Source organism: Glycine soja, chromosome 10, assembly GCF_004193775.1.
Source record: "Glycine soja cultivar W05 chromosome 10, ASM419377v2, whole genome shotgun sequence".
NCBI lineage: Eukaryota > Viridiplantae > Streptophyta > Magnoliopsida > Fabales > Fabaceae > Glycine > Glycine soja.
Window position 1 is genome coordinate 9403459 of NC_041011.1, and position 13758 is coordinate 9417216.

The window sequence follows — 13758 nt, forward strand, 5'->3', positions numbered from 1 at the left end:
ATTTTTAATTTTTTTGTTTGTTAACGTTGTTGATATCTATTAGAAAGAAACACCAACAATTAATGAATTTTTAAAATTAAGGGACAAAATTGGACCTTTTAATAATAAGGATATCAAATTGACCAAATTAACAAGAAAAAGGAGTAAGAGTTATAAGGTTGACTTGGGCCGCGGGTAGAAGGAAGAATGGGGGAGAGAGAGCTCTTGGTTTCAAATTTCTTCCACTAAAAAAATGATAAACTAAATATTAATATTAACCTATAAAAAAAATACAATGAGGGATTGAAAATCTAGTATAACCTATTTTTTTATTAATAATTTACTAAAACATGTCAATTGTGGACAAAAAATGAATGAAAATAGAAGTCAATCTTTTAATTTGCTAGATAACTATTTCTACATGTGTGAAGTATTTGCAGCTTACATACTTAAAGGCCTAAATGTCACCATAATCATATTTATTGAATATTACTCTCATTAATGCAAGTTACAATAGCTTAATTAAACTTCGCCCATGGTTTTACATATTTGTAACTCTCTAGCATTAAACAATAAACAATTCCATAAAACAATCAGCGCGCATGTGTATAGTGGAAACTGGATCCCCTATAGTTTTACACTGAAGCGTACAAGATGTGGTTTTACATCTAATGGTGAGTAAATTTTTAAACCAAATTTATACTTTATTTTAATACAAAATAAAACATTTTAAAGGGTTGAGATTTGTACAATTAAGAAGATAGAAATTAAACACACAAACTTGTGTCAGCGCTCCTCACAATATTTGACGAGAAACCTATGTTAGTGAGCCCCACACTCTTTTCCGCTCAAAGGACCAAATTCCTCACTCCCCAGCCTCCACTTCGCAGCATAATTCCCTTCTTCAGAATTCCCCTACAAATACCCACAATTCACTTTTCCATTGCAAACCCTTCATCACTTCTTAGTCACAATCATGCCTAGGGAAAACCCTGATTACGAGCTCTTCTTTTGCCGCATGGCTGCCACATGCATTGCCTTCCTAATCATTATCCTAATCTTTGTTCTGTGTATTATCTTTTCAACTTACACACCCTCCTTCACAGTCACGTCGATCACCGTCTCCAAATTCAACGTCACCACTCACGCAGAGGAGTTAACGGCGACTTTCAACGTTGAGGGCATTCTTGAAAACCCTAACCTGGCGTACTCCATAAGGTACCAGAGCCTGGACCTCGCGCTCTGGTTCGACAACTTCACCATCGCCTCCACTACAATCAAACAACCACCATTCTCCACCCAAGGCCAGACCGACACCCCAGTTCGGGCCCAGTTTGCCATGGCCCGCAGGTGGTTACCTAGCGGCTTGGCCAGTGAAATTGTGGCGCAACGAAATTATCATGGTTCAGTGGATTTTGGAGCCACATTGGTTGCTCGGTTCAGGTACAAATTTGGCGTGTTGCACTCCAAGAAGGTTCATCATTTCAAGCTTTATTGTCATCCGTTGCATGTTGCATTCCATTCTAACAGTACTACGGGAAAGTTGGTTGCTCTTGTTGATTGTAAATCAGTTTAAGTTGTGACCGAATTCATGTAATTGGAAATGGAGTGTGGTGTATGTTTAAATTATTGTGGTGTATTTGGAAAGTTAATAATTTGCATTAATTAATCTTATTTTTGAGATTGTGGTATACTTCAGGAATTGTGAGTGATAATTAAACATTATTTACCGTGTTTTGTTAGGAATGAATTCTAATATTTTGTATTGCCTTTGTTAAATTGGGAAAAATCCTAATACACATTTTTTAAAGCATAATGTATATTTTTTATATATATCAATTCGTAAAATATAATTTGATCAAATAAATTTGTATTAATATTTGATTAATAATGAATTTATTAGTATTAATTAATTTATTATATTAACTTACTGACATTAATCTATTAATTAATTAACCCTGAATGTATCTATAATTATATATAAAAAATAGGATGTTTTGGTCCACACATTTTTATATTTATTTTATCTCCCTAACTACATTCATAAATTATTATTTTATCTCTTCAACAATCTTCACAAATCACCCCTACGCGTGCGAAATATTTGCAACTTACATGGTTAAAGGCCTAAATACCCCATAATAATATTTATTCAATATAATTCTCATTAATTCAGGTTACAATAGCTTATTTAAACTTTTCCCATGGTATGATAAAATAAAAAAAATAACCTTTTCCGATGGTTTTACATTTTTTTTAATTAACTCTTAGCGTTCCTCAAATAAATAAACCTGAAGAAACAATTCCATAAAACACACGAGTATACAAGGACGGATCCAGACTAAGATGAGAGGGAGCCAACCTCCAAAAATAAAATTTATCTAGCAATTATATTTCATCAATTTTTATATAATTTTTTTTATAATTTGATGTTCCAATATGTTAAATATTTACATTAATAATCTATTAAAACACAAAATGTATTTCTTATATTTCATGAAAATAAATTAATAATTAAGCTTATACTAATTTTTTAATAATTTTCTTTTCAATATATAATAACGAATACTCAATAAATATTTTGTCTTTCATCTTATGAAGTGTAATATTTATTACTAAAACATTAAATATCATATTTGAAAATTCTTTTCTTTTGTGTGGTGTTAATATCTTTCAACTTTTGTCTTTTGCCAATGTTGTAGCCACACCACTGTTGTTATTGTGTGTTTTCAAAATTTGAACATTACAACAATCTCTAATCAATCTAATAACACTTGTTTATCTGAGATTTAGAAAATAAGAATTCTTTTGATTGTAAGAAATAAAGTTTAACAATATATTAACAAACTAAAGAAAACTAATTATATAATAACTAAAATTTTGATGAAATATAATATTTAGATAAAATTTCTTTAAAAACATAAAATTACTATTGATTTTATAATTTAAAAAAGTTACAAGATAAAACTTATTATATAATAACTAAAATTTGATAAAATATAACATTTTTTGAGATAAGATTTCTTTTAAAGAAAGATTAATATTAATTTTATAATCTAAAAAGAAGTTAAGAAATAAAAATAATTATATAATAAAAATATAATAATATTTAGTTTCAAATCAGATTTTTTATTACCAAAGTCTAATTTAATTAGTTGAGGAGGATGCCTGAGTGTTACTAAAACTCTTCATACTTTCTTTGATTTCTATGGGAAAAAAACAAATCAGATTTTTTTTCTGAACAAAAATTAGATGGGGGCTCCCCATAACGTAGGTCCGCGGTCGCCCCTGCGAGTATAGTAGATCTGAATCCTCTATAGTTTTACACTGAAGCGTACAAGATGCAATTTTTCATCTAATGGGGAGTAAGTTTTCTAACCAAATTTACTCTTTATTATAATATAAAGATAGAAAATTTTAAAGGGTTGAGACTTGTGCAGTTAAGAAGATAGTAAATATAACACACAAACTCTGTCAGGTACGAGAGCCTGGACCTCGTACTCTGGCACGACAACTTCACCATTGCCTTGGCTCCGATCAAACAGCTTTACCATTCTCGACCCGAGGCCAGATCGACACTTCGGTCGAATCCCAGTTTGCCATTGCCCATAGGCGGTTACCTAGCGGCTTGGTCGGCGAAATTGTGGCGAAGTGAAATTATCATGGTTTGGTAGATTTTGGAGCCACGTTGGTCCCTCGATTTAGGTACAAGTTTGGTGTCTTGCGTTCCAAGAAGGTTTGCCTTTTCACTCTTGAGTGTCACCTTTGCATGTTGCACTCCATTCTGACAACACCAAAAATTTTGTTGCTCTTGTTGATTGTAAGGCTGTCTAGTTTTTGACCAAATTCCTAACAACAAGGCACTTGAGTGTGCCGTGTAATTAAACTGTGGTGGTGTACATGGAGAATTGATAGTTTCATTTAAAAATCTGATTTGAAATTATAGTGTACCTGAAGAATAATGGGAGTGATAAACAACATTTATTGTGCTGTTTTGTTTGGAATGATAAGGTTTTAGTACCTTGTATTCACTTTGTTAAATTGGGCAAATCCCTAATAGACAAAATTGAGCATTATGTGTGATTGATTGTTGTTTACTAAATAAGGATAAAGTCTAAGGTATTGGGGTGATGGCTTGAATTTAAAGGATTGGGAAGTTTTGGTGTAAAGTTTTATAATCATCCTAATGAAGAAATATATGGAATATATTTATTAAATGTCTAAAATATTTTTTTTTGGTACATTATGCTTTTTCTGGGTACATTAATGGTTTAATATATTTAAAAACAAGTATTAATTAATTTTAATATTTTAAATAATATATTAATTAATAAATTAAACACATTTGTTAGAATTTACTTTTTTTGTTGCATAGCTTAAATTATTTTTTGGTTGCTCTTTATATTTATTGTGATCCATATTTATTATTAAGAAATTCGATTGGATCCTATACTTTTCAAATGGAGTCAATATATACTTTTCCATCTAATTGATACTAATTTGGTTAACTCTGAGGGACACATGTCAATTTCACATTTTTTGTTTGTTAATATTGTCCATATCTATTAGATAGAAACACTAACAATGAATGAATTTTAAAAATTAAAGGATTATATTGAACTTTTTAATAATAAAGATATCAAATTGAATAAATTGATAAAAAAAATTAAAAATTATAAAGTTGACTTGGTGGTGAAATGAAGAAGGGAAGAGAGAAAAATTGTGGGTTCAAATCTCTTTCACTAACAAAAATTAACAAATTACTAACATTGACCTATAAAAAAATAAAAAGAAAGGTTAAAAATGTAATTTAATCTATTTTTATTTATTAAGAATTTGCTAAAACATGTCAATTGCGGAAAACAATTTTGGACAAACAATTAATGAAAATAGAAGTCAATTTTTTAATTTGCCAGTTAATTATTTCTACATGTGTGAAGTATTTGCAGTTTATGTAGTGAAAGGCCTAAATCTCACCATAATCCTATTTATTGAATATTACTCTCATTAATGCAAGTCACAATAGCTTAATTAAACTTCGCCCACATTTTACATTTTTTTTTAACTTTAATAAACAATTCCATAAAACAATCAGTGCCCATGTGTATAGTGGAAACTGGATCCCCTATAGTTTTACACGGAAGCGTACAAGATGTGGTTTTCCATCTAATGGTGAGTAAATTTTAAAACCAAATCTATACTTTATTTTAATACAAAATAAAACATTTTTACAGGGTTGAGATTTGTGTAGTTAAGAAGATAGTAGTTAAACACACAAACTTGTGTCGGCACTCCTCACAATACTTGACGATAAATCTTCTTCAGAATTCCCCTACAAATACAGTTAAAACTCTATAAATTAATAAGGTCAGGACCAGAGAAATTTATTAATTTAGAGAGTTATTAATTTATTGATAAATTAATAATTATTAATTTAAAGATTTTTAAAGTAATTATACTGTACATACCAAACAAAAAGACAAATTAGTCTATGCCTCTTAGAATTACATTGTAGCGAACCTTCAGACTCAACGTAAATTAGTAACTACTGTGTTCATATGCATTAGAAATCAATAATGACTTTTGAAGTACAGTAAATGTAAACAAGAGGAACAAATGTGTTCAATGTATTCTTAAGCAAGTTTGACATATATAAATTACATGAATGTGTTACAGTATTCAAATCATATCTCACAAGATGGCTTCTCATCTAAAAGGTGTTGCAAAATCAACTTTGTTAGATCAAATACGTAAGGAGTTGTGTGAGTACAAGAGAGATAATCCTGCAAGCACACAAAAAGACTTGCAGAGATGGCTTGAGGGAAAATTTGAGTTGAAAGTTAGTCAAGGAACAATATCAAACACACTTAAGCGGTCAGATGACTATCTCTCTGCTGAAATAGAAAAGGGAAGAGCAGAGATCAAAAGACACAAACCAGCAAAATATCCTGACATGGAGAAGGTTGTTTATGAGTGGTTTCTCCAGCATCAAGAGCGTGTGAATATTATAAGAGAATTAATTTTGCAGAAGACAAGAGATACAATGAAACTCGTGTACCCTCATGATGATTCAGATTTTAACTTCTCTATAGGATGGCTTGGGAAATTCAAGCACCGACATGGCATAAAGTCATTTCGTCGTTTTGGCGAGAGTGGGTCTGTTGATGTACAAGACATGGAGCAGAAATTGGTATCGATTCGGGAGAAAATTGATCAGTTCCCTATAAAGATGTTTTCAATATGGATGAAACTGGGTTGTTTTATAGGTTACAAGCTGATCATTCACTGGCAACAAAACAACTTGAAGGAAGAAAATAAAATAAAGAAAGGCTGACGGTAGTTATTTGTTGCAATGAAAATGGCTCTGAAAAAATCCCTCTATGGATTATTGGGAAATATGCAAAGCCTCGTTGCTTCAAGAATGTCAACATGAATAGCTTGGATTGTCAGTATCGAGCTAACAAAAAAGCATGGATGACTAGTGTGCTTTTTGATGAATATGTTCGTTCATTTGACCAAATGATGCATGGTAGAAGAGTTCTACTTGTGGTGGATAATTGTCCAGCACATCCGAGAAATATTGAAGGGCTAAGAAACGTTGAGTTGTTCTTCTTGCCACCCAACATGACATCAAAGATTCAACCTTGGGGTGCTGGGATAATAAGAGCTTTCAAGATGCATTACCGTAGAAGGTTTTACCGCAAAATATTGGAAGGTTATGAGGTGGGACAATCTGATCCAGGGAAGATAAATGTCCTTGATGCTATCAATTTAGAAATCCCATCTTGGACGATAGATGTTCAAAAAGAAACAATAACGAATTGCTTTCGACATTGTAAAATTCGTTCAGCTAGTGACGTTGCAAGAAATTTGGATGAATCCACTTTTGATGAAGAAACTCAAGACCTCGAGACTATGATCAATCAATGTGGCTATTGTAATAAGATGGATATCGACAATCTAATGAACTACCCAGGTGAAAATGAAGCATGTTCAGAGGTTCAGAGTTTAGAAGATATTGTAGGTACTATCATTGAGAACAATGCAGAGGATGACAACGAAGATGATACAGTGTCTTTGAAGCCTGTTACGCGAAAGGAAGCACTTATGACATCGAACACTCTTCACAACTTTATGATACAATACAAAAATACAACACCTGAGCTATTGGATGCAATAAGAAAAGTTAGAGATTAGCTCCAAATAGACTTGAACTTTAAAGGAAAACATACAACTATTGAATCATATTTCAATAGAGTGTAATATTTTTTTTTTCAATTTCTATGAATTATTAATTTATGATTTTCTTGGAACCGAAAATTATAAAGGGATCTCACGAAAAATTATTATCTTATTATTTTATTGAGTTTTTCAATTTTTTACATTGGGCCAAGTCGGGACCGGACAAATTTATTATTTTAGAGAGTTTATTAATTTACCGAGTATTAATTTAAAGAGTTTCTACTGTATCCACATTTCACTTTTCCATTGCAAACCCATCATCACTTTCTTAGTCACAAATTCAGTCACAATCATGCCTAGGGAAAACCTTGACTATAAGCTCTTCTGTTGCCTCGTGGCCACCACATGCAGTGCCTTTTTTTTTATCAGGATCCTAATCTTTATTCTTTGTATTATCTTTTCAACTTATGCACCCTCCTTCAGAGTGATGTCCATCACCATCTCCAAATTCAACGTCACCACTCACGCGGAGGAGTTAACGACGACTTTCAACATCAAGGGCATTCTGGAAAACCCTAACTTGGCATACTCTGTAAGGTACTAGAGCCTCAACCTCGCGCTCTGGTTTGACAGCTTCACCATTGCCTCCGCTACAATCAAACAACTACCATTCTCCATCCAAGGCCAGACTGACACCCCGGTCCGGGTCCAGTTTGCCATGGCTCGCAGGCGGTTACCTAGCAGCTTGGCCAGTGTAATTGTGGCACAACAAAATTATCATGGTTCGGTGGATTTTGGAGTCACAATGGTTGTGCGGTTCAGGTACAAATTTGGTGTCTAGCACTCCAAGAAGGTTTGCCATTTAAGCTTTGGTGTCTTGCACTCTTGTTCATTGTAAAGTAGTTTAATTTTTAACTGAAATCATGTAATTGGAAATGGAGTATGGTGTATGTGTAAATTGTTGTGGTGTACCTGACGAATTAATAATGTACATTAATTAATCTGATTTGTGATTGTGGTGTACCTAAAGAATTCTAAGTGGTAATTAAACATTATTTACTTTGCGTCTTTTGTTAGGAATAATAAGATTTTGATATCCTGTATTTGCTTTGTTAATTTAGAAAAAAACCCTAATAAAGAAAATTGGGCATTGTTATTTACTAAACAAGGATATATTTTCTGCTTAGAGATGCACCAAACAATTGTGTGCTAATTTCTACTTACATTGTTGTCATTCACCCTATCTATAGTAATAAGGAGGCAACGATATTCTTTTTGTGTTGTGTTGTGTGCTATATTAGTTACTTGTAGATGCATTAAACAATTTAGAGATTTTAGATTATTTATCTGATTTCATGATTCATTACTATGCAAAGAATAGTGTAATAAAGCTTTGAATATTACTACAAGCTACAAAGCTTTAAAATCTAGTTTTCCATTTATGATGATATTTTTTGCTTAAAGTTACACCAAACATCTTATACGTACAATTTGCTAATTTGCACACCAAACACTATTGAAAATGTGATAGATGTTTCTTACCAAGTTATTTGTTTTGCTGAACAAATGGACTGTAATTTCTATCTTAATTTGATATCTTTTTAATGTTTTAATTCTCTTTCCTTTATTCTTTTCAGTATTTTGACATTACTGTTCATTCTCTAAAATTGGGATGAAAGAAATTGGTGAAATCAATGACAATTGTAAAATTGTCTGTCAAATGGGAAAAGTTGTGTCTTCCAAAGAAAAGTGGGGATCTTGGAATTAAGAACTATGTAATTTCAGTTTGCTGGGAAAGTGGAAATGATAGGTTATCTACCATGATTTCTGATTTGTTAAGTGTAATTAGATATTTATACTGATAGTTAGATAATTAGAAATTAAACTCAATCATATTTAATTATGTTTATAAGTCTCAGGCAATGAGTGTTGTGAATGTTTGGCCTTCTTATGAATTGCAACAAATCTTGTTACCTATCTTACCACCAAATTACATGAAGGGAACATTTCTGTTGTAAGAAACATCAACATCTGGCAAGACACCGATTATCTCACTCCTATCATTGGAGCTGTTCTAGCAGACGGTTACTGTGATTGATACTGGACAATTGTTGTTTTCTCTGCGATTTATTTCATTGTAATAACTAATAAAATCAGATAACCTTCTTTTCCTAGTCAAATGTTTTTTCACACACATCTCTCTCTTAATTGTCCATTAGTATGACATTTATGAAAGTTAAACAATATAAGCACCCTTGATTCTGTTTTGGATCAGCCATATCATATAATTAATGAATTTAATTATTTATGTACCGACAATGTCCTCCAATCATGGATTATCATGTCATAAGATGCCAAAAGTGATTTCTAATTGGTTAAGAGACACTAAGAGTGAATCAAAATTGAACTCATACTCAATTACATATATGCTTTGTTGTTTAATTGTCTTTTCATGTTGTAATGCGTGATGTGGCTACTCTATGCAGGGTATGTGTACTTTGACACTTTTTGCTGCATCTTTACCAGCATTGAAGCTTGCTGAATGTTCAGGTTTTGTATGCCCTTCAGCTACTCCATGTGTGTGCCATCTTTTGGGGAAAATGTATGAAACCAGCTCTAATGTTACATAAGTTTGAAGTGTAGGGTCTAACTAGTCACTTACAAATTAGCTATATATACCTTCAGGCTTTAGGACTTCCTTGGCACACCTAGTAATGCCTGATAGGATGGGATAACTAATTTTTCTGATGTTTGGAACACATGACCAATTGCAGAACATTACCCACTTCCCTCCTTCAAGTTTTGTATGACACCAATGCTGATATATATATATATATATATATATATATATATATATATATATATATATATATATATATATATATATATATATATATATATATATATATATTGGATTGTGATGATTTTACTGTTTTTCTATATGAATTATTTTTAGGAGTTTTATTTACTTATTCAGGTGAGTTAAGGTAATTATGGCAGAATTAAAGTCCATGTTGAATACTATATGGGTCAGGGTTTATCATCTATATGCTGGATCGAGTAGTCTCAGAATAATTAAGAAGGGGGGTTGAATTAATTATGAATGTGTCTTGACTAATTAAAAAATTTATCCTTCTTAATGTTACTAGATTCAATTAGGCTTTACTATTAAGTTATGAGAAAGTAAAGAACAGAAACAATAACTTAGACAAAAGTAAAGCGGAAATAAAAAGTGCACAGCGGAAAAATAAAGAGTGTAGAGAAGAAGAAAACAAACACAAGTTTTTATACTGGTTCGGCAACAACCCGTGCCTACATCCAGTCCCCAAGCAACCACCGGTTCTTGAGATTTTCAATAATCTTGCAAAATCCTTTACAAGCAAAGATTCACAAGGGATGTACGCTCCCTTGTTCTCTTTGAACAACCAAGTGGATGTATGCTCCATTTGAACTGATCCACAAGAGATGTACCCTCTCTTGTTCTCAGTATAACAACCCAAGTAGATGTACGCTCTATTTGTACCACAAAGGATGTACACTCCAATGTGTTAAAACAAAGAATTCTTAGGCGGTTAGTCCCTTGAATCTTTGTAAGGGGAAACAAAAGATATCTCAGGCGGTTAATCCTTTGAAATCTTTTGTTTAGAGGGAGAGGGAAGAATCAAAAGAACTCTCAGGCGGTTAGTCCTTTGAATCTTTTGTCAAAAGGAAGAAGGGATGAAAAGATAGCACACTTTTATTTTCTGCAGAATTTCCACTTGCAGAAAAACAAAGTTTTGAAACAAAGTTTAGAAAGCTTTTTGGTAAAGAAAAAGCAATGGGCAATGGTTAGAGAAATATTGTGAAAAAGAATTGTTTGGAAGAATATCATATATGTATATTGAATGTGTGCCAAAGTCATTTTTATAGACTCTTCATGTCTGGTCAAAGAAACCATTGAAAGAGTAATGACTTTTGAGAAAACCATGTTAAGAGTTATAACTCTTAAATTTTTCTTCAAAACTGTTCACTGGTAATCTATTACCACAAATGTGTAATCGATTACACAATGAATTTTATGAAAAGTTGTGACTCTTCACAATTGGATTTGAATTCCAACATTCAGATTCACTTGTAATCGATTACTAATATAGTGTAATCGATTACACTGTTTGAAAATCATTTTGGAACGTTGCAAACCATTTGAAAACATTTTGAAACCAAGTTGATCACTGGTAATCAATTACTAGAGAGTAATCACTCTGGTAACTTAGAAAATTTGAGAAAATTCTTTTGTAAAACAAAACTGCGCTATTTGGTTTTTAAAAAAATCTTTTAATACTTATCCTATATGAAGTCTTGACTTGTTGCTTCTTGATTTCTTCTCTTGAATCTTGAATTGGATTCTTGATGCTTGATCTTGAAGTCTTGAATCAATTACTTGGGCTTTTGACATCATCAAAATTGCTTGGTTCATCATCATGAAGCTTGCTTCTACACTATATAATATATTACTATGTTATTTCTAATGTTTATTTGATGTGGTATACAGAAGGTCAATGGAGATGTTGAATCATTTTGTATGTATGTATGTGTTAGCCAATTAGTTATGATAGTTTAGTAATCCATTAGGTAGTTAGAAGTTTCCTATCCATTAGCCAGTTAGTTGAGAGGTAGATTTTGAGGCAATTCAAGTTGTTGTAGGAGACTCCAGGCCTCTTGACAGTCCTGATCGAGAATCATTTGTACTATTTTCTTTTAATAGAAGCTTATTTTTTTTCTTCCTACAATTCTGATTCAGTTTCTATCAGTATGTATGTGTATTCAATGTTTATTTAACCATCAATGTTATCATAAACAGGAAGCCTAATAACGCCTTAAAATGGAAGGAAGGAAAATGGTTTAATATACCATCAGAATTAAGAGGAAATCTTCAATGTGGTCATTTTTGAAGTTAATTACATGCATCATCCAATTAGTGACAAATGAGAGAGTTTATGCTCTACTCTGCAAATCATTCATTCGCAAGCCTCCTTGAAATCGATCTGCGAGAGAGTTTATGGTACTTTCTCTCCTTTTGTCATTCTCAATTTGTGACAAATGATTCTGCAATGTCTTTGATTAAAAGACGAAAATAATTCCAAATTTCTATCTTGATTTCTATCGTTCAATTTTGGTCAATTGTGTCATCCAATGTAATCAAGAATGCTAATTTTGTGGCAAAAGATTGCATCATTTGAAAATTAAAGGTCTGGTATCTGTTTATTTTGTGAAAATTCTGCTGTGGAAGGTAGATTTCCAGCATAGTCCATTACCCTTTGATTCCAAAGGTCAATAAGGTAATGCCTCATGAGGTTATTTAGCTTTGGCATTTGGCTTTTGTATTTTGATAAATCCTCTAATTTCTAGGCATGGTTTGGATGAATTTTCAATTTATATTTCTATTTATAATAAATGAATGCGTATATATGCTATACATTTTAGTTCAAAAGAGAGCATCTTCTACTTGTAGGACTCGGACACTTACTTTTGCACTAAAACTGTGATCTGGTTGTGCCAACTGCTAAAGAGAAGACACCATTAATACCTTATTAGCTCTCAAAGTGAACAAAAAGGCAAAGAATTTACACGTACATTCCAATTATACAACCTCAAATATTTTTAGAAATTAATAACCAATTTACTTGTCAGTTCCATCTTATTTTGACTATGATTTGGATTAATCAAAACAAGAAATCGCACTCTCCTCCCTCAAGAATTATTTAAACTACATTATCACTATCTCTTATTTTAAAAATTATAGTCACTATCTTAAAAGATTAATATGTACTATAATTATATTGACTCTTTCCTATGGCCATGTCAGGAAAGCGTTGGGAAACATGTTTGTAAGGAAATTTATAGATCATGAAAGGACATTTTGTAAAGATATCTTTGTGCTTGTTCTCTTGTCTGTTATCCAATTTTATATCTTCTAATTAAATATATTGCATTCTGGTCTGAGCTGACAAAATTACTAAACAAGCTTCTTTTGTGTTCTTGATCCAAAACTAATAGAGGTACTGAATGCTTTAATTGACACTTGACAGTATTGATTTTTCTATGTTAATTATACTAAAATATTTTGGTACTGTTTTTGCTTTTGGCAGAGTGGATTAGATGCAGAAGATACCAAACAAAGCACGGCTGATATGACAACTTTTGTGAGTGCCTAACAAATCTTTACTAGCTAATTTTTAATTTGAAACACAAAATTAACAGTACGCGTAGTTAAGATTTGAGATTGTAAAGTTATGAAATTTCGTGTATCTGTGATAGGAAACCATCTTAATCATGACAGCAAGTCACTTGTCACATTGCCATTTGATCAATCTCAGTAATTTTCAATATTTTTTCTTGCATACTTTGTTCTTTCATTACCACAAAATAAAATTTGTCATTGCTTGAGAAATACTGGAAAAGTTAATGTTTTATATTCCATTTCATTTAACTCTTGTTTGTGATAGACATTTAGTTCGAGTTCCCTGTGAATAACTTGATTTGCACTTAAGTATCATGTTTGCTTATGCTTTTTTCGTTTTACACCACCACCATGGCAGCCTTATCGATCAAGCATGT

The 13758-nt window shown here is 31.9% G+C and overlaps 1 pseudogene; it reads left to right on the forward strand.

Moving 5' to 3' along the window:
* Positions 1-5677: 5677 nt before the first annotated feature.
* On the forward strand, positions 5678-7242 carry LOC114370478 (annotated as a pseudogene).
* Positions 7243-13758: the final 6516 nt, after the last annotated feature.